Source organism: Dermacentor andersoni, chromosome 1, assembly GCF_023375885.2.
Source record: "Dermacentor andersoni chromosome 1, qqDerAnde1_hic_scaffold, whole genome shotgun sequence".
Classification (NCBI taxonomy): domain Eukaryota; kingdom Metazoa; phylum Arthropoda; class Arachnida; order Ixodida; family Ixodidae; genus Dermacentor; species Dermacentor andersoni.
Window position 1 is genome coordinate 7,267,157 of NC_092814.1, and position 20,788 is coordinate 7,287,944.

The following is a 20,788-nucleotide window of genomic DNA, read 5'->3' on the forward strand; positions in this document are numbered from 1 at the left end:
GACTTCTATTGCACACTCCTTAATGATGCCCACAAGATTGTCGTTCATTGCTTCAGCACTAAGGTATTCTTCCTGAGTTAAAGCCGTATACCTGTTCTGTAGCTTGATCTGGAATTCATCTATTTGCCCTCTTACCGCCAACTCGTTGATCTGCTTCTTATGTACCAGTTTCTTCCGTTCCCTCCTCATGTCTAGGCTAATTCGAGTTCTTACCATCATATGGTCACTGCAGCGCACCTTGCTGAGCACATCCACATCTTGTATGATGCCAGGGTTAGCGAAGAGTATCAGGTCTATTTCATTTCTGGTCTCGCCGTTCGGGCTCCTCCACGTCCACTTTCGGCTATCCCGCTTGCGCAAGAAGGTATTCATTATCCGCATGTTATGCTGTTCCGTAAACTCTACTAATAGAGACTTTTAGCGTGTCCGGTATTCGGACAAGCGCGGGCGGTTTTCCGGTTTAGCGGGGGCGCCAACCTGATCGGCCAGATTGGTGGCGCCAGCTGGTGGCGCAAAGCTCAACCACACAAACAGAGCTAATTACTATATTCTGCTTAGCTGCTGGCGTAAATTTTCGACAGTGGCGTAATCGTGTTCACAATTACGCCGCTGCCAAAAATTTGCACGGGTGGCGAAGCAGGATATGGTGAGTTACTGCAGTTTTAGCTATGCGTTTGTCTGGTTGAGCTCCACAACACCAGGCGGCTTTACCGCTCACGTTTACGCCCCGACCATCCGGTAATCCGCCCAAACCGCTCCCGTTTACCGGAATAGCGTACAAGCTAAAGGTCTCTAATAACTCTCCCCAGCTATTCTTAGTGCCTATGCAATATTGCCCACTGCCTTGTCTCCAGCCTGCTTTTTGCCTACCTTGTTATTGAAGTCGCCCATAAGTATAGTGTATTTTGTTTTCACTCTACCCATCGCCAATTCCACGTCTTCATAGAAGCTTTCGACTTCCTGGTCATGACTGGATGTAGGGGCGTAGACCTGTACAACCTTCATTTTGTACCTCTTATTAAGTTTCACAAGACCTGCCACCCTCTCGTTAATGCTATAAAATTCCTGTATGTTACCAGCTATGTTCTTATTAATCAGGAATCCCACTCATAGTTCTCGTCTCTCCGCTAAGCCCCGGTAGCACAGGACGTGCCCGCTTTTTAGCACTGTATCTGCTTCTTTTGGCCTCCTAAGTTCACTGAGCGCTGTTATGTCCCATTTACTGCCCTTTAAATCCTCCAATAGCACTGCTACACTCGCGTCACTAGATTGTTCTAGCGTTAAACGTTGCCAGGTTCATATTCCAATGGCGGCCTCTCCGGCACTCCACATACGTGGGCCGAACCCGGAGATGGTACAATGCAGGGGCGACCCACGGCATAGGTGAAGCAGGCGTTAAGCCCTCTATACGCGGGGAGCTCCCGTAGGTTGTGCAATGCCGGGGCGACTCACGGCTTAGGTGAAGCAGGCGTTAACCACTAGCCATACGAGGGCCAATCCCGGAGATAGTGCAATGCCGACGCGACCCCCAGCGGAGTTGAAGCAGCCGTTAAGCACTCCCCATACGTGGGCGGATCCCGGACACACTGCAATGCCGGTGCGAACCGCGATGGAGGTGAAGTAGGCGTTAAGCGTTCCCCATACGTGGCACGATCCCGCAGACTGTGCAATGCCGGGGTGACCCGCGGCGGAGGTGCAGCAGGCGTTAAACACTCCCCATACGTGGGCCGAACCCGAGGACTGTGCATCGCAGGGGCGACACGCGGCGGAGGTGAAGTAGGCGTTGAGCACTCCGCCTTAAATGGGCCGATCCCGAAGATGGTGCAATGCCGGGGCGACCCACGGCTGAGGTGAAGCAGGCGTTAAGCACTCCCCATACGTGGGCCAATCCCGCTGACAGTGCAAGGCCGGGGCGACCCGCGGTGGAGGTGAAGCAGGCGTTAAGCGCTCCCCATACGTGGGCCGATCTCGGTGATGGTGCAATGACGCGGCGACCCACGGCGGAGGTGAAGCAGGCGTTAAGCACTCCCCATACGTGGGGAGATCCCGTAAATAGGGCAATGCCGGGTTGACTCACGGTGGAGGTGGAGCACGCTTTAAGCACTCCCCATACGTGGACCGATCTCGAGGATTGTGCATTGCCTGGGCGACCCGCGGCGGAGGTGAAGCAGGCGTTAAGCAGTCCACATAGGTGGGCCGATCCCGAGGATAGTGCAATGACGAGGCGACGCACAGCGGAGGTGAAGCCGGTGTTAAGCGCTCCCTATACTTGGGCCGATCCCGTAGACAGTGCAATACCGGGGCGACCCGCGGTGGAGGTTAAGCAGGCGTTAAGCACCCCTATCAAATCAAATCAAATCAAATCAGTTTATTTTTCATCTCAAGGATGAGGGCAGGCTCGGGATAAAAGTGACATCAGTCACTTGAGGGGAACCCGAGCCTCCCTGATACATGGAATGCATTGAGGACAGACGAACAAAATTCGTTCATAGCAAGAAGGGGTTAATATTTACAAGTCGTAAAACACATAGATTCATCATGAACTGAAAATATAGATATACAGATTCCTTTACGGTTAAATTATGCAGTATAATACATGAAGACAAATTCCAATATACACTGAAAGTTTAGTTAGTGATAAACATTGCGTTGATTTCATGATAAAAGGGCTTCCCTAATAACACGTATGCCACATTCTTCAATTATTATATTTTTTTAATTAATTTGTTTAATAAAACAGGAACATTGAAGCGAAGCATTTGTCGGCCAAAGTGTGTTCTGCACAATGGAATGATCCAGTGCTGTTGGTGACGAGTAGGGTATGGGATAGTGTATGGCTCAAGTTGAAAAATATCCAAAAAAGCTCGATTGCTATTGAGCACGGATTTTTTATATCTTATTGCTAGGTAATACTCGTAAAGCTGATGAATTGGGATAATGTTAAACCGCTTAAATAATTCACCCGTATGTGCATAGTAGTCAACATTTGCAATGTGCCTAATCGCTTTTTTCTGTAGTTTGTATAGTCTATTAATGTTCGGTGCTGTTGTACTTCCCCATACCAAAAAACAATAACTGACATGCGATAAAAACAAGCTGTTATAAAGTGTTATCTTAACGGAAACTGGAAGCAAGGAACGCAGTCGTGCAAGTATACCTACACATTTGGAAATATCAGTTATTAGTTTATTAATTTGTGGTTCCCATGACATTATACAATTAAAAAACACTCCTAAAGTTTTAACCGCCTCTACAATTTCAATCGTCACGCTACCTAAGCGTAAGGCATCGCGTGGAGAAGTAAGCTGCATCCGCGAGTGAAAAATAACAGCTTTTGTTTTTGATGCGTTAATGACTAATGAATTTTGCTCACTTCATGCATATAGGTTCTCTAATGTAGTGTTGATAAGTGTAGTCAATGCGCTCATATCATTACCGGTGAAGAAAATGCTAGTGTCATCGGCATAGATTATATATTTAAGTTTATCATTAATTTTTACAATGTCGTTGATGTATAGGTTAAAAAGCAGCGGCCCTAAAATGCTACCTTGTGGTACCCCAGTGATTATCGGCTGAAGAGAAGAGCAGTAATTGTTAATTTTTACACATTGCGATCGGCACTTAAGATATGATTTCAAGAGTGAAAGTGGGATGCCACGAATACCATACATTTCTAGTTTTTCAATTAAAGTGTAGTGACAGAGACGATCAAAGGCCTTGAAAAAATCTATAAAGATTCCAATGCAGAGTTGCCTATCTTCAAAAGATTTTAGAATTATTTCTTTTTGGGCTAGTAAAGCAGTCTCAGTCGACCTGCCCTTCATGAAACCGTATTGCGATTTTGTTATTATGTGAAATTTGGTGCAAAAGTTTATAACTCTCTTAAAAATAATTTTTTCAAAGCCTTTCGAAAATATCGGTAATATGGAGATGGGTCGGTAGTTCCCAAGGTCATTTTTGTCTCTTTTTTTATGTAGCACAGTGACAACAGACGTTTGCATTTGTTTTGGAAAACAGCCTGTCGATAAAGACAGGTTATAAATGTGAGTGAGCACAGGAGCTATAATATGGATTACATGCTTGATCGGAGATATCTGAAAACCTTCTATGTCACGTGCGCTGGTGTTCTTTAGTGTAGAGAACGTTAAGACTATTTCTTGATCATCGGTTGGTGCGAAAAAGATGCTGTTCGTTTCTGTAGTCTGTGCACGAGTTACCGTTGGCTGTAATTGTTGCGTTGGCTGTACAACGTTAGACGTGGAATCGGCGATGGGTAGAGTGAAAACAAAATACACTATACTGATGGGCGATTTCAATGCCAAAGTAGGCAAAAAGAAGGCTGGAGACAAGGTAGTGGGGGAATATGGCATAGGCACTAGGAATAGCAGGGGAGAGTTATTAGTTGAGTTTGCGGAACAGAATTATATGCTGATAATGAATACCTTCTTCCGCAAGCGGGATAGCCGAAAGTGGACGTGGAGGAGCCCGAACGGCGAGACTAGAAATGAAATAGACTTCATACTCTGCGCTAACCATGTCATCATACAAGATGTGGACGTGCTCGGTAAGGTGTGCTGCAGTGACCGCAGGATGGTAAGAACTCGAATTAGCCTAGACCTGAGGAGGGAACGAAACAAACTGGTACATAAGAAGCCGATCAACGAGTTAGCGGAAAGAGGGAAAATAGAGGAATTCCAGATCAAGCTACAGAACAGGTATTCGGGTTTAACTCAGGAAGAGGACCTTAGTGTTGAAGCAATGAACGACAATCTGGTGGGCATCATTAAGGAGTGTGCAATAGAAGTCGGCGGTAACTCCGTTAGACAGGATACCAGTAAGCTATCGCAGGAGACGAAAGATCTTATCCAGAAACGCCAATGTATGAAAGCCTCTAACCCTACAGCTAGAATAGAACTGGCAGAACTTTCGAAGTTAATCAACAAGCGTAAGACAGCTGACATAAGGAAGTATGATATGGATAGAATTGAACAAGCTCTCAGGAACGGAGGAAGCCTAAAACCTGGTGCAATCATCTGGTGCAAGTCTGGTGCAATCATCTTTGTAAAGTCGTCGGTCGGGGCTGATGCAGAAGGTGCAGAAAGAACATTGGTCGAAGACGGCGCAACAGATAGAGCGGAAATGTGGCCTTACTTATATTATACTTCCTTATACATAAGGAAGTATAATATGGATAGAATTGAACAAGCTCTCAGGAACGGAGGAAGTCTAAAAGCACTGAAGAAGAAACTAGCAATTGGCAAGAATCAGATGTATGCGTTAAGAGACAAAGCTGGCAATATCATTACTAATATGGATGAGCTCGTTCAAGTGGCTGAGGAGTTCTATAGAGATTTATACCGTACGAGTTGCACCCACGATGAAAATGGAAGAGAGAATAGTCTAGAGGAATTCGAAATCCCACAAGTAACGCCGGAAGAAGCAAGGAAAGCCTTGGGAGCTATGCAAAGGGGGAAGGCAGCTGGGGAGGATCAGGTAACAGCAGATTTGTTGAAGGACGGTAGACAGATTGTTCTAGAAAAACTGGCCACCCTGTATACACTATGCCTCATGACCTCGAGCGTACTGGAATCTTGGAAAAACGCTAACATAATCCTAATTCATAAGAAACGGGACGCCAAAGACTTGAAAAATTATAGACCAATCAGCTTACTGTCCGTTGCCTACAAAGTATTTACTAAGGTAATTGCAAATAGAGTCAGGAACACCTTAGACTTCTGTCAACCAAAGAACCAGGCAGGATTCCGTAAAGGCTACTCAACAATAGATCATATTCACACTATCAATCAGGTGATAGAGAAATGTGCGGAATATAACCAACCATTATATATAGCTTTCGTTGATTACGAGACAGCGTTTGATTCAGTCGAAATTTCAGCAGTTATGGAGGCATTGCGAAATCACGGTATAGACGAGCCGTATGTAAAAATACTGAAAGATATATATAGCGGCTCCACAGCCACTGTAGTCCTCCATAAATAAAGCAGTAAAATCCCAATAAAGAAAGGCGTGAGGCAGGGAGATACGATCTCTCCAACGCTATTCACAGCTTGTTTACAGGAGGTATTCAGAGACCTACATTGGGAAGAATAGGATAATAAGAGTAAATGGAGAATGCCTTAGTAACTTGCGCTTCGCTGATAATATTGCCTTGCTTAGTAACTCAGGGGGCAAACTGCAATGCATGCTCACTGACCTGGAGAGGCAAAGCCGAAGGGTGGGTCTAAAAATTATTCTGCAGAAAAGTAAAGTTATGTTTAACAGTCTCGGAAGAGAACAGCTGTTTACGATAGGTAGGTAGTGAGGCACTGGAATTGGTAAGGGAATACATCTACTTAGGACAGGTAGTGACGGCGGATCCGGATCATGAGACTGAAATAATCAGAAGAATAAGAATGGGCTGGGGTGCGTTTGACAGGCATTCTCAGATCATGAACAGCAGGTTGCCATTATCCCTCAAAAGAAAAGTGTATAACAGCTGTGTCTTACCAGTACTCACGTACGGGGCAGAAACCTGGAGGCTTACGAAAAGCGTTCTACTTAAATTTAGGACGACGGAACGAGTTATTGAAAGAAGAATGATAGGTGTAACGTTAAGGGATAAGAAAAGCGCAGATTTGGTAAGGGAACAAACGCGCATTAATGACATCTTAGTTGAAATCACGAAAAAGAAATGGGCATGGGCAGGACATGTACTGAGGAGGGAAGATAACCGATGCTCATTAACGGTTACGGACTGGATTCCGAGGGAAGGGAAGCTTAGCAAGGGGCGACAGAAAGTTAGGTTTGGAGGGTCAACATGGCCACAATTAGTACATGACCGGGGCAGTTGGAGAAGTATGGGAGAGGCCTTTGCCCTGCAGTGGGCGTAACCAGGCTGCAGCTGCTGCTGCTGCTGCTGATGATGATGATGATGATGATGATGATGATGAAGAAGAAGAAGAAGAAGAAGAAGAAGAAGAAGAAGAAGAAGAAGAAGAAGAAGAAGAAGAAGAAGAAGAAGGAGAAGAAGAAGAAGCACTCCTCATACGTGTGCCAATCCCGCAGACAGTGCAATGACGGGGCGACCCGTGCCGGAGGTGAAGCACGCGTTCAGCACTCCCGATACATGGGACGATTCAGGAGATAGTGCAATGCCGCGGCGACCCGCAGCAGAGGTGCAGCTGGCGTTAAGCACTCCCCATACGTAGGCCGATCCCGAAGATATTGCACTGCCAGGCTAACCCGTGGCGGAGGTGACGCAGGCGTTAAGTAGTCCCCATAAGTGGGCCGATCACTTCCATAGTGCTATGCAAGGCGACGCGCGGCGGAGGTGAAGCAGGCGTTAAGCACTCCCAGTACGTGAGCCGACCCCTCAGATAGTAAAATGCCGGGCGACCCACGGCGGAAGTGAAGCAGGCGTTAAGCATTACCCAGACATGGGCCGGTGCCGAGGATAGTGCAATGCCGACCCGACCCACAGTGGAGATGAAGCAGGCGTTAAGCACTCCCCATACGTGGGCCGATACCGAGGATATGGCAATGCCGGGGCGACACGCGGTGGAGGTGCAGCAGGCGTTAAGCACTCACCATACTTGGGCCGATCCCTCAGACAGTGCACTGCCTGGGCGACCCGCGGTGGAGGCGAAGCAGTCGGTAAGCACTGCCCATACGTGGACCGATCCCGGAGACAGTACAATGCTTGGGCGAACCGCGGCCGAGGTGAAGCCGGCGTCAGGCGCTCCCCATACGTGGGCCGATACCGAAGATGGTGCAATGCCGGGGCGACCCACAGCTGAGATGAAGCAGGCGTTAAGCACTCCCCATACATGGGCCAATTCCGCAGACAGTGCAACGCCGGGGCGACTCGCGGTGGAGGTGAATAAGGCGTTAGGCGCTCCCAATACGTGGGCCGATCTCGGTGATGGTGCAATGCCGGGGCGACCCGCGGCGGAGGTGAAGCACGCGTTCAGCACTCCCCATACATGGGCCGATCCAGGAGATAGTGCAAAGCCGGGGCGACCCGCGGCGGAAGTGAAGCAGGCGTTAAGCATTCCCCATACGTGGGCAGATCCCGTAGATAGTGCAATGCCAAGGCGACCCGCGGCAGAGGTACAGCAGGCGTTAAGCACTCCCCATACGAGGGCTGATCCCGATGATTGTGCATCGCCGGGGCGACCCGCGGCGGTGGTGAAGCAGGCGTTAAGCACTCGCCATACGTGGGCCGATCCCGGAGAGGGTGAATTCGGGGGCGACCCGCTGTGGAGGTGCAGCAGGCGTTCGGTACTACACATACGTGGGCTTTTCCCGAGGATAGTGCAATGCCGGCGCGACCCACGGCGGAGGTGAAGCAGGCGTTATGCACTCCCCATACGTGGGCCGATCCCGAAGATGGTGCAATGCCGCGGCGACCCACGGCTGAGATGAAGCAAGCGTTAAGCACTCCCCGTACGTGGGCCAATCCCGCAGACAGCGAAACGCCGGGGCGACCTGCGGTGGAGGTGAATAAGGCGTTAGGCGCTCCCAATACGTGGGCCGATCTCGGTGATGGTGCAATGCCGGGGCGACCCGCGGCGGAGGTGAAGCACGCGTTCAGCACTCCCCATACATGGGCCGATCCCTTAGATAGTGCTATGCCGGGGCGAACCTGGGCGAAGGCGAAGCAGGAGTTAAGCACTCCCCATACGCGGGCCGGTCCCGTAGATAGTGCAATGACGGGGCAACCAGCGGCGGAGGTGAAGCAGTCGTTAAGCACTCCCCATACGTGGGCCGATCCCGGAGATGGTGAATGCCAAGGAAACCCGCGGAGGTGTAGCAGGCGTTAAGCACTCACCATACGTGCACCGATCCCGAGGATAGTGCAATGACGGGGCGACCCGCGGCGGAGGTGAAGCAGGCGTTAAGCACTCCACATGCGTGAGCAGATCCCGGAGATAGTGCAATGCCGGGGTGACCCGCGGCGTAGCTGTAGCAGGCGTAAAGCATTCACCATACGCGCACCGATCCCGAAGATAGTGCAATGACGGGGCGACCCGCGGCAGAGGTGAAGCAGGCGTTAAGCACTCCACATGCGTGAGGAGATCGCGGAGATAGTGCAATGCCAGGGCAACCCGCGGCGTAGGTGAAGCAGGCGTTAAGCACTCCCCCTACGTGGGCCAATTCCGAGGATAGTGCAATGCCGGGGCGACCCGCGGCGGAGCTGAAGTAGGCGTTAAGAACTCCCCATACGTGGGCCGATCCCTTAGATAGTGCTATGGCGGGGCGAACCTCGGCGGAGACGAAGCAGGAGTTAAGCACTCCCCATAGGTGGGCCGATCCCATAGATAGTGCAATGCCGGAGCGACCTGCGGCCGAGGTGAAGCTGGCGTTAAGCACTCCCAATACATGGGCCGATCCCAGAGATAGTGCAATGCCGGGATGACCCGTGGCGGAGGTGAAACAGGCATTAAGCACTTCCCATACGTGGGCCGATCCCGTAGGTAGTGCAATGCCGAGGTGGCCCCCAGCGGAGTTCAAGCTGGCGTTAAGCACTCCCCATACTGGTCCGGTCCCGAAGATGGTATTTGCCAGAGTGACCCGTGGCGGAGGTGAAGCAGGCGTTAAGCACTCCGCATACGTGGGCCGATCCCTTCCATATTGCTATGCAGAGGCGACCCGCGGCGGAGGTGAAGCAGGCGTTAAGCACTCCTGGTACGTGAGCCCACCACGTAGATAGTGCAATGGCTGGCGACCCACGGCGGAGGTGAAGCAGGTGTTAAGCACTGCCCAGACGTGGGCCGATCCCGTAGGTAGTGCAATGCCGAGGTGGCCCCCAGCGGAGTTCAAGCTGGCGTTAAGCACTCCCCATACTGGTCCGGTCCCGAAGATGGTATTTGCCAGAGTGACCCGCGGTGGAGGTGAAGCAGGCGTTAAGCACTCCTCATACGCTGGCTGATCCCAGAGATGGTTAATGCGGGGGTACCCGCGGTGGAGATGAAGCAGGCGTTAAGCACGCCCCATACGTGGGCCGCTCCCGTAGATAGTGCAATGCTGGGACGACCCGCCGCGGAGGTGAAGCAGGAGTTAAACACTCCCCATACGTTGGCCAATCCAGAGGATAGTGCAATGCAGGGGCGACCCGCGGCGGAGGTGAAATAGGCGTTAAGCACTCTCCATACATGGGCCGATCCCGTAGATAGTGCAATGCCGGGGCGACCCGCGGCGGAGGTGAAATAGGCGTTAAGCACTCCCCATACGTTGGCCGATCGCGGAGATGGTGAATGCCGGGGCGACCTGCGGTATAGCTGCAGCACGCGTTAAGCACTCCCCATACGTGGGCCGATACCGAGGATAGGGAAATTCCGGGGCGACCCGCGGCGGAGGTGCAGCAGGCGCTAAGCACTCCCCACACGTGGGCCGATCCCGTCGATAGTACAATGCCGGGGCGACCCGCGGCTGAGGTGAAGCTGGCGCTAAGCACTCCCCATACATGGGGCGATCCCAGAGATAGTGAAATCACCGGGCTCCCCACGGCGGAAGTGAAGCAAGCGATAAGCACTCCCCATACTTGGGCCGATCATGCAGACAGTGCATTGCCGGGGCTACCCGCGGCTGCGGTGAAGCAGGCGTTAAGCCCTCCCCATACGGGGGCCGATCTCGGCGATGGTGCAATACCTGGGCGGCCCGCGGCGGAGCTGAAGCCGGCGTTAAGCACTCCCGATACCTGGGCCGATCTCGTAGATAGTGCAACTCCGGGGCGATTCGCGGTGGAGGTGAAGCAGGCGTGAGCACTCCGCCATACGTGGGCCGAGATCGAACATGGTGCAATGCCGGGGCGACCCACGGCTGAGATGACGCCGGCCTTAAGCACTCCCCATACGCGGGCCAATCCGGGAGACAGTGCAATGCCGTGGCGACCCGCGGTGCAGGTTAAGCAGGCGTTAAGCGCTCCCCATACGTGGGCCGATCTCTGCGATGGTGCAAAGCCGGGGTGACCCACGGCGGAGGTGATGCACGCGTTCAGCACTAGCCATACGTGGACCGAACCAGGAGATAGTGCAATACCGGGCGACCCGCGGCGAAGGTAAAACAGGCGTTAAGCACTCCCCGTTGGCGGGCCAATCCCGAAGATAGTGCAACGCTTAGGCGACCCCAGGCGGAGTTGAAGCTGGTGTTAAGCACTCCTCATACGTGGGCCCATCCCGAAGATAGTGCAACACCGGTGAGACCCGCGGCGGAGGTGAAGCAGGTGTTAAGCACTGCCCATACGTAGGCCTACCGAAGATAGCGCAATTCCCGGCCGACCCACGGCGGACGTACATTTCGCCATTAAGGGGCCCACATACACAGATTCGCTGGTCATCCCTCTTCACAGAGTGGAAGGGCACTGAGATTTTTTTGGTGTTTTTTCAAGTGAATGCGCATGATCACATAAAACTTGAATATTCATGTGGACGATTACAAATCTTAACATCTAAATGTAGGCACTCGGGGAAGATTTTTCCAGCCTGACTCGGGTGTTCCAGAATATATTGCCGGAAGGAGGGTTTACTAACTAGTGATAAATTAATGTTTAATTTATTGCGTGCGGTGATAAATAGTTTAATTACTTTATTTTATATTTATTCTTTTTTACTTTATCTAACTTTAGTAATTAACGTGCAGCTAACTGCACGTTAATTTTACGTGCAGTTTTAGTTGAAAACGAATCATTGTGACAGACGAAACGGTGTTTGGCTGGTTATCCGAGAACGATGCCAATCCGAAGTCACAATATACCAGCATTACCATGAATACCACAGCCCAGAAGCGCCATATTTCACTCTAGGTAATATAATGAGAAACGTTATCTGTTGCCCGCTCCTGGAACCTTGAAGGAGCGAATTTTCGTTCCTCCCGTCATAGAGTTAACATAACCAACTCTATAGGAAAAGCTGGTCCGCAAAACTGGGAACCGCTAGGACGCCGCCCTGTTGCTACTGGTCAATGTGGCCAGCGCAGTTACTCTTGAAAGAGTTGAAAACAAGTACAAGTCACCTTATCCTTCGCCATTTAAAAACGCATACCTGACGCCCTTAGGAAGGTGATGCGGTAATATTAAGTTTACAGAAAGCACTCGCTACATGCGTGACTTATATAAATCACGACGTACTTCATAATCATCATCATCAGCCTGGTTACACCCACTGCAGGGCAAAGGCCTCTCCCATACTTGTCCAACTAACCCGGTCATGTACTAATTGTGTCCATGTTGTCCCTTCAAACTTCTTAATCTCATCCGCCCACCCTAACTTTCTGCTACGCTTCCCTTCGTTTGGACTCCAGTCCGTAACCCTTAATGACCATCGGTTATCTGCCCTCCTCATTACATGTCCTGCCCATGTCCATTTCTTTCTCTTGATTTAAACTAAAATCTCATTAACTCGCGTTTGTTCCTCACGCAATCTGCTCGTTTGTTATCCCTTAACGTTACACCCATCATTTCTTTCCATAGCCCGTGGCGTCGTCCTCAATTTAAGTAGACCCCTTTTCGTAAGCCTACAGGTTTCTGCGCCGTAGGTGAGTACTGGTAAGACACATCTATTATACACTTTCCTCTTGAGAGATAATGGCAACCTGCAGTTCATGATCTGAAAATGCCTGCCAAACGCACCCCAGCGCATTCTTCTTCTTCCAATTATTTGTCTGATGATCCGGATCCGCGGTCACCACCTACTTTAAGTATATGTATGCACTCTATGTATATGTATATGTATATGTATATGTATATGTATGCAGTATATAGTGCCTCGCTACCTATCGTAAACTGCTGTTCTCTTCCGAGACTGTTAAAGATTACTTTAGTTTTCTGCAGAATAACTTTTAGACCCACCCTCCTGCATTGCCTCTCCAGGTCTGTGAGCATGCATTGCAATCGGTCCCCTGATTTACTAAGCAAGGCAATATCATCAGCGAATCGCAAGTTAGTAAGGTATTCTCCATTAACTCTCATCCCCATTTCTTTCAAATCCAGGTCTCTGAATACCTCCTGTAAACACGCTGTGAATAGCATTGGAGAGATCGTATCTCCCTGCCTGACGCCTTTCTTCATTGGGTTTTTGTTGCTTTCTTTATGGAGGACTACGGTGGCTCTGGACCCGCTATAAATATAGTTCAGTATTTTTACATACGGCTCGTCTACACCCTGATTTCGTAATGCATCCATGACTGCTGAGGTTTCGACTCAATCAAACGCTTTCTCGTAATCAATGAAAGCTATATACAAGGGTTGGTTATATTCCGCACATTTCTCTATCACCTGATTGGGTTGTCCCCTTTCTTATGGATTAGGATTTTGTTAGCCTTCTTCCAAGATTCCCGTACGCTCGAGGTCGTGAGGCATTGCGTATACAGGGTGGCCCGTTTTTTTAGCAAAACGTGGCCACCATCCATCAAGAAATCTGCTGCTACCTGATCCTCCCCAACTGCCTTCCCCCTTTGCATAGCTCCCAAGGCTTACTTCATTTCTTCCGGCGTTGCTTGTGGGATTTCAAATCCGTCTAGACTATCATTTCTTCCATTATCTTCCTGGGGCTCACTGATACTCTATATATCTCTATAGAACTCCTCAGCCACTTGACCATCTCATCCATATTAGTAACGATATTGCCGGCTTTGTCTCTTAACGCATACATCTGATTCTTGCCTATTCCTAGTTTCTTCTTCACTGCTTTTAGGCTTGCTCCGTTCCTGAGAGCATGTTCAATTCTATCCATATTATAATGCCCTATGTCAGCTGTCTTACGCTTGTTGATTAACTTGGAAAGTTCTGCCAGTTCTATTCCAGCTGTAGGGTGGGAGGCTTTCCTACATTGGCGTTTCTTGATCAGATCTTTCGTCTCCTGCGATAGCTTACTGGTTTCCTGTTTAACGGCGTTACCACCGACTTCTATAGCGCACTCCTTAATGATGCCCATAATATTGTCGTTCATTGCTTCAACACTATAGTCCTCTTCCTGGGTTAAAGCCGAATACCTGTTCTGTAGCTTGATCCGGAATTCCTCTAGTTTCCCTCTTACCGCTAACTCATTGATTGGTTTCTTATGTACCAGTTTCTTCCGTTCCCTCCTCAAGTCTAGGCTAATTCGAGTTCTTACCATCCTATGGTCACTGCAGCGCACCTTGCCGAGCCCGTACACATATTGTATGATGCCAGAGTTAGAGCAGCGTATAAAGTCTATTTCATTTCTAGTCTCACCATTCGGGCTCCTGCAAGCCCACTTTCGGCTATCGCACTTGCGGAAGAAGGTATTCATTCTCCGCATATTATCCTGTTCTGCCAACTCTACTAATAACTCTCCGCTGCTATTCCTAGAGCCTATTCCATATTCCCCCACTTACTTGTCTCCAGCCTGCTTCTTGCCTACCCTGGCATTGATGTCGCCCATCAGTATAGTGTATTTTGTTTGACTTTACCCATTGCCGATGCCACGTCTTCATAGAAGCTTTCGACGTTCTGGTCATCATGACTGGATGTAGGGGCGTAAACCTGCACGACCTTCAATTTGTACCTCTTATTAAGTTTCACAACAAGACCTGCCACCCTCTCGTTCATGCTATAGAATTCATGTATGTTACCAGCTATATCCTTATTAATCAGGAATGCGACTCCTAGTTCTCGTCTCTCCGCTAAGCCCCGATAGCACAGGACGTACTCACTTTTTATCACTGGATATGCTTCTTTCGTCCTCCTAACTTTACTGAGCCCTATTATATCCCATTTACTGCCCTCTAATTCCTCCTATAGCACTGCTAGACTCTCCTCGCAAGATATGGTTCTAGCGTTAAACGTTACCAGGTTCAGATTCCAATGGCGGCCTGTTCGGACCCAGGTATTCCTAGCACCCTCTGCAGCGTCGTAGGTCTGACCACCACCGTGGTCAGTTTCTTCACAGCTGCTGGGGACTGAGGGCCGGGGTACGTATTCATGCAATAAAGGATAACGGGAATTTCGGTTTCGGTCTGTTCTTTGGATGCGTAGTAGTTTCGCACAGTTTAGGTTTGACATGCGATCGCGCAACAACATCGTAAGCTATGGCACCTTCGTGCCTTTTGTGCCACACCTAGGCCCCGAAGGGCTCTGGCATTTACGTTCACATGTAAGTAAGCGAATGTATCTGGTTGTTCAGAACATCACTCCAGTAGACAGCTCTCGTGATGCATTGCAATCGTTTGAGAAGCGTCACATTGGAGCATTTTTTTTACCTATCGCTCTGTCTGTAAAGCGATAAGGAAAGAAGACAGTGAACGAGCGGAGCGTTGTTGTTTGCAGGTTTCCCTTCAGAAATAGGGAACTCCTGGACAGGTGGATCAGCGCAACCGGTATTGTACTGGCGAATCTACAACTCACTGAATTTTATTAATTATTGCACCTTGAACAATCATGATTCTACAAAAGCCACAGCTCAGATACATTGAAACCTGATGTTGTGCCGAGTATTTCTGTGCCAGGAAGCAATCAGCAGGTGAGTGCCAAATACAGACGAAACCAAGTGCACGAAGTGCACGAACCTACATATTGTTACGAAGAGTTGCGAAGAAATGGTTTTATTTACAAGAGATGGACGATGTAGCGTGATCGTAGCGCAGCCCGGCCTCCCAAACTCCTCGTTTTCTTCGTCTTCTCTCTTCTTGTCCGCGCCTTTCGTATCCGTTACATTTCCCCGCAAGCAGACGAAACCCGTGGGGTGAGTCAGGATGGACAAGCAGGGTAGAAAGGCTTCAGGCGAGCAATATGAGTCAGCTGAATTCTGCTTGATCGCCGACCATTGCACAGGAGGTGAGCTATGACGTGAGTGAGTTCGCTCAGGTGGTCCACGACTACAAATGGGCCTGAATATTGTGACAAGAGCTTTTGGCACAATGCACGCTTGCGTTGCGGTATCCAAAGAAGGACCAAGTCACCTTTTTCCAACGATACTTGTACATGACGGTCGTCGTATTGCTCTTTCGAACGAATTTGCGAGGCCAGAGTACGAAGACGAGCTATTCCACGGGCTTCTTCGGCGAGATGCAAAGTCTTCGATACAGAATCGTCACTGTGCAGTACGAAGGGTAAGAAAGTGTCCAGAGGGCTTCGCGGTAACCTTGCATACAGGAGATGACATGGGCTAAAGTTCGTGGTTTCGTGTTTTGCCGTGTTGTATGCGTAAGTGATGAATGGAAGCACGTCGTCCCAGTTCTTATGATTGGAGGAGACGTACATGGCAAGCATGTTGGTCAGCGTTCTGTTCGTCCTTTCAACGATTCCATTGGTCTGTGGATGATCGGCATGGAATGACGGTACTGTGAAGCGCACAAACGAAGTAACTCTTCAATGGCATCAGCAGTGAACTGATGACCATGGTCGCTGATGATGACACCTGGTGGGCCATGACGAAGGACCACGGAACGCAGCACGAAGACCGCCACGCAAGCAGCGGTGGAAGACGGTATGGCTGCAGTTTCTGCATACCGTGTAAGAGGGTCTACGCAGCCAATTATCCAATGGTTCTTGTTGTTAGCTAACGGGAATGGACCCAAAAGGTCAATGCCTACTTGCTCGAACAGCGTACTGGGCGGTGTCAATGGCCGAAGGGGACCCGGGGCTGCGGTGGTCGGTCGCTTGTTACGTTGGCACGTTTCACAACTAGCGACATAGCGCTTGGTCGTTTCGTACATCTTGGGCCAGTAAAAGCGCTCATTCGTGCGGGGCAGCGTTCGTACGAAGCCGAAATGGCCGGATGTCACATCGTCATGCATGTCGCGTAGAACGTCGGAGCGGAGACTCTCGGGGACAAGCAGAAGACGCGCTCCATGTCCGGAGTAATTAGTTTTGTAGAGCAATTTAAAGGCAGAGACCGCTGCCTTTAGAAGTACGGGTGGCGATAAAAAGCGGGTCGAGGGCAACATCATTCCGTTGTTCTCGCTGAAAGACTTCCGCGTCAGAGAACGTAGGAGTAACAGCAGCGAGACAGTCGTCAAAATTCTCAGCATCGCAGTCGGTAGTCGCAAGAGGAATCCAAGAGAGGCAGTCTGCGTCAGCGTGACGATGGCCACTCTTGTACAATACCACAAAGTCGTATTCCTGGAGGCGCAGCACCCAACGTGCGAGGTGACCAGAGGGATCACGCAAACCGCCCAGCCAGCATAAAGAATAGTGGTCGGCGATAATCTTAAATGGTCTACCGTAAAGATAGCACCGAAACTTTTGTATGGCGAAAACGGCTGCCAGGCATTTCCGCTCCGTAACCGTATAATTGCGTTCAGATTTGCTCAGGCAACGGCTGGCATATGCGACATGTTCTGCGCCACTGTGACGTTGTACAATCACCGCTCCTATCCCGATTCCAATAGCATCCGTGTGAACTTCAGTCGGGCGAGATGGATCGAAGTGACGCAAGAGGGGTGCTGACGTTAGTACAAACTTCAGTTGAGAGAATGATGCGTCACACTCTGGTGTCCAATTGAAGGATGCATTTTGTGGCAAAATACTTGTCAACGGGTAAACGATGTCGGCAAACCGGGGACCAAAACGACGAAAATACGAACATAGACCAATGAATGAGCGGAGTTCTCGTGATGACTGCGGTGGCTTGCAGGAGTTTACCGCTTCAATCTTACGAGGATCGGGTCTGACACCATCCTTGTCGACTAAGTGTCCCAGGACCAGTGTTTGACGTTTGCCACCCCGACACTTTTCGTAGTATAGAACTAGTCCAGATTTCTCAATGCAGTCGAGAACGAGGCTGAGGCGTTCGTTATGTTCTTCAAACGTGCGGCCAACGATTGCAGCATCATCGAGGTAACACATGCATATCTCCCTCTTTAGACCACGCAGTACTGTGTCCATGAATCTTTCAAAGGTGGCAGGAGCATTGCAAAGGCCAAGAGTCATGCATAACATTAAATTCGAATAGGCCATCTGGAGTCACGAAAGCGGTCTTTTCCTTGTCGGCAGGGTCCATAGGTATTTGCCAATACCCCGATCACAAATCAAGTATTGAGGAGTAAGAAGCAGCGTGTAAGCAATCAATGACGTCATCGATTCGCGGTAGTGGGTAGACATCCTTCTTCGTCACTGCGTTTAGATGTCTGTAATCCACGCAGAATCTGCAAGAGCAATCTTTTATTCCGACCAGGATTACTGGGGCTGCCCATGGACTAGCCGACTCTTGAACAACGCCTTTGTTCATCATCTCCTTGACTTGCTCTGCAATAACTTTGCACTCGGACGATGACACTCGGTAGGGCTTCTGGCGGATGGGGTGTGCTGAGCCGGAATCTATTCTGTGACAAGCGTGCGACGACGGTAAATGAAGGGGTGTATCTCCATGCGTGAAGTCGAATGCAGCCTTATGCCTGGAAACGACCTGTACCAGTGCTTGCCGTTCCGATGTACCGAGAGCCTTGCTGATCATGCCAAGCATTAGTTCTTCAGAATGGCGATTATCGCAAGGAGAGCAATCTGTGGAGACGTCCGTAGTTAGTGCCGCTATTGAGCTACATGCGGCTTTATCGAAGAGAGCGATTTTCATACCGCGAGGAAGGACAACCGGCGTGGGGGAACAGTTCAGCGCCCACAATGTGGCGACTCCTTTCGTCATGCATACGACAGAGGAGGGCGCAAGTATATCTTTTTAGCACAGTTTACGGAGAGAGGCCTAACTACAAGGTCAACACAATCAGCATCAACAGTAGTTGCAGAAACACGAACGGGCGTCAGGCACCACGATGGTGCAATCACTTCATCAAGAACACTGAGTGTGTCTGTGTCTTTGTCTTCCCCACCCGAGCTTTGTTCGGAATGTGCTGATATAAATAACTTGTTCAATGATATTTCGCCGCAACCACAGTCCACGGAAGCGCCGCACTGTTCAAGAAAATCGATACCAAAAATAACATCGTACGAACAACGAGAAAGAACACGGAATTCCGACACAAACACTTTTCCCAGCCAACAAAACACTCACAGCACACTCTAAGAAAAAAGAGAGTAAAAAGTGAGTCACGGAAACTTGACTCTCTTTTTTCTTACGAAGACCCATTTTCGCGCGGGTAGAGTCACAAAACAAGAGTCAACATTTGTGTATGGGTCGTTTGACTCTTAATAGCACGCGAAGAGTCATCGTGGAAGATCGAGACTCCTCTGATATTCGAGATGAGTCTGGCGAGAGAAAGATTAAAATGCTGGAGAAGAAATACCAGATAATGTCTTCTGTTTTAGGCAGTCCCTCGGGTTCCTGTCCTGGTTGTAATGCGGTGTATCATTCTTTCGTCCTTGTCATGTTCTGCAATTACATCGAACTCTAAATATCGATTTTCCTTGAACATGTTTGTTAATATCTCACACGCTTAAGCGATAGCTGGCTTCCTATGCTGAGGAAGACCCGGATTTGTCACACTGGATTCCGACCATAAGTAAATCTTAAAGAAAGCAATTTGCTACTGAAGAGACTCAACAGTGTCGATTGTAAATGTAATTGCGCTACGTAAAATTAAATGTTGAGGATTTAGGTTCCAAAATCAAGATGTTGTTATGAGGCGAACGGTAATGGAAAACTGAAGATTTATTTTCAGCAGTTCGAGGTATTTAACGTGCACGGAATGCACAGTATACGCGCGTTTTCGCATTCTGCCCCCATTAGAATGCGACTGCTGCGGTTGTGATTGGACCCGTGACCTCGAGCTCAGCAGCGCAACACCAAAGCCGCTGGGCTACCGCAGTGCGCTGCGTTCCGCGACCAGAAACAAATATTAGCGTACGCAGCACTGCTTTTGAACCCCCTAGAAATGTAAAAACAAAAATGTAGCAGTTTCCCCCCAATGCTGCATGAACCACTGCTCCAACAACTGCACGAACCAAGGTTCGTAGTTTCATCGCCTGAATAAACTGTAGTAAACAATCGCTTACTCCGTAAATTAGCAAGCACGGGGTCGCGCCCGCACGTGCAAACATGAACAGATCTAACTTAATGACCGCGGAAACTCGCTGTCACAGCGTCGGCGTGATGAAGGGCGCGAACAGAGCGGACAGAACGCTTCTGCTGCCTCGTCCTTCAAAGCGTCTCCGAAACTTGAAATGGCGCTATAAGAGCGCCCTCCCTCTACCCCCCCCCCCCCCCTTGCTTTGCCCCATCGGAAATTATCTCCAAGACAGAGCGAGAGTGGCGCCAGACCGGGCTGTCGCAACGGCCAGAGGAGAAGCGTGCTAAACCAACGCCTCCTTTCCCGGGCTTGCGCGCGTTTTATCACGTGACCACCTATAGATACTAGGGGGCACCCATCCAGGCACTATACATCTCGGCTCACTCTCGTACACTTCCTTTAACGCGCACAGCCAACGGCGCAGGATAGGATCTTATCGCACGCAGGATAGGACCTTATCGCATACGTAAGCTCACGGCAACACCGACAGATATATTTCGGCGGTTGTGTCCATATAATTGCTATCGCAAAATTCGCAATAAGTAGAAAATTTTACTGAGGATCAACCACGCTGCTTCTCTATGTCTTGAGAGAGCGGTGAACGATACCTCTAGAAAATGCGTTGCTAAATCTCCGCCAAATGACTACGCTCGCATTCGGTGACAGCGGCACACAGTCGCAAGAACTTGTGGAGGAAATACCGGAGTTCTGGCAGCTTCAGGTACACTAGATCATTCACTAACATGGGCGGCTTTGTAGTTCTACCTCACATCAGAGCAAACTGCATTCGACAAATCAAAGGCAGCCGCACCGTTATAGCTAAGCAAATTAAGGACACTTACGCCGCGTCTTCACACTGCGAGCATGC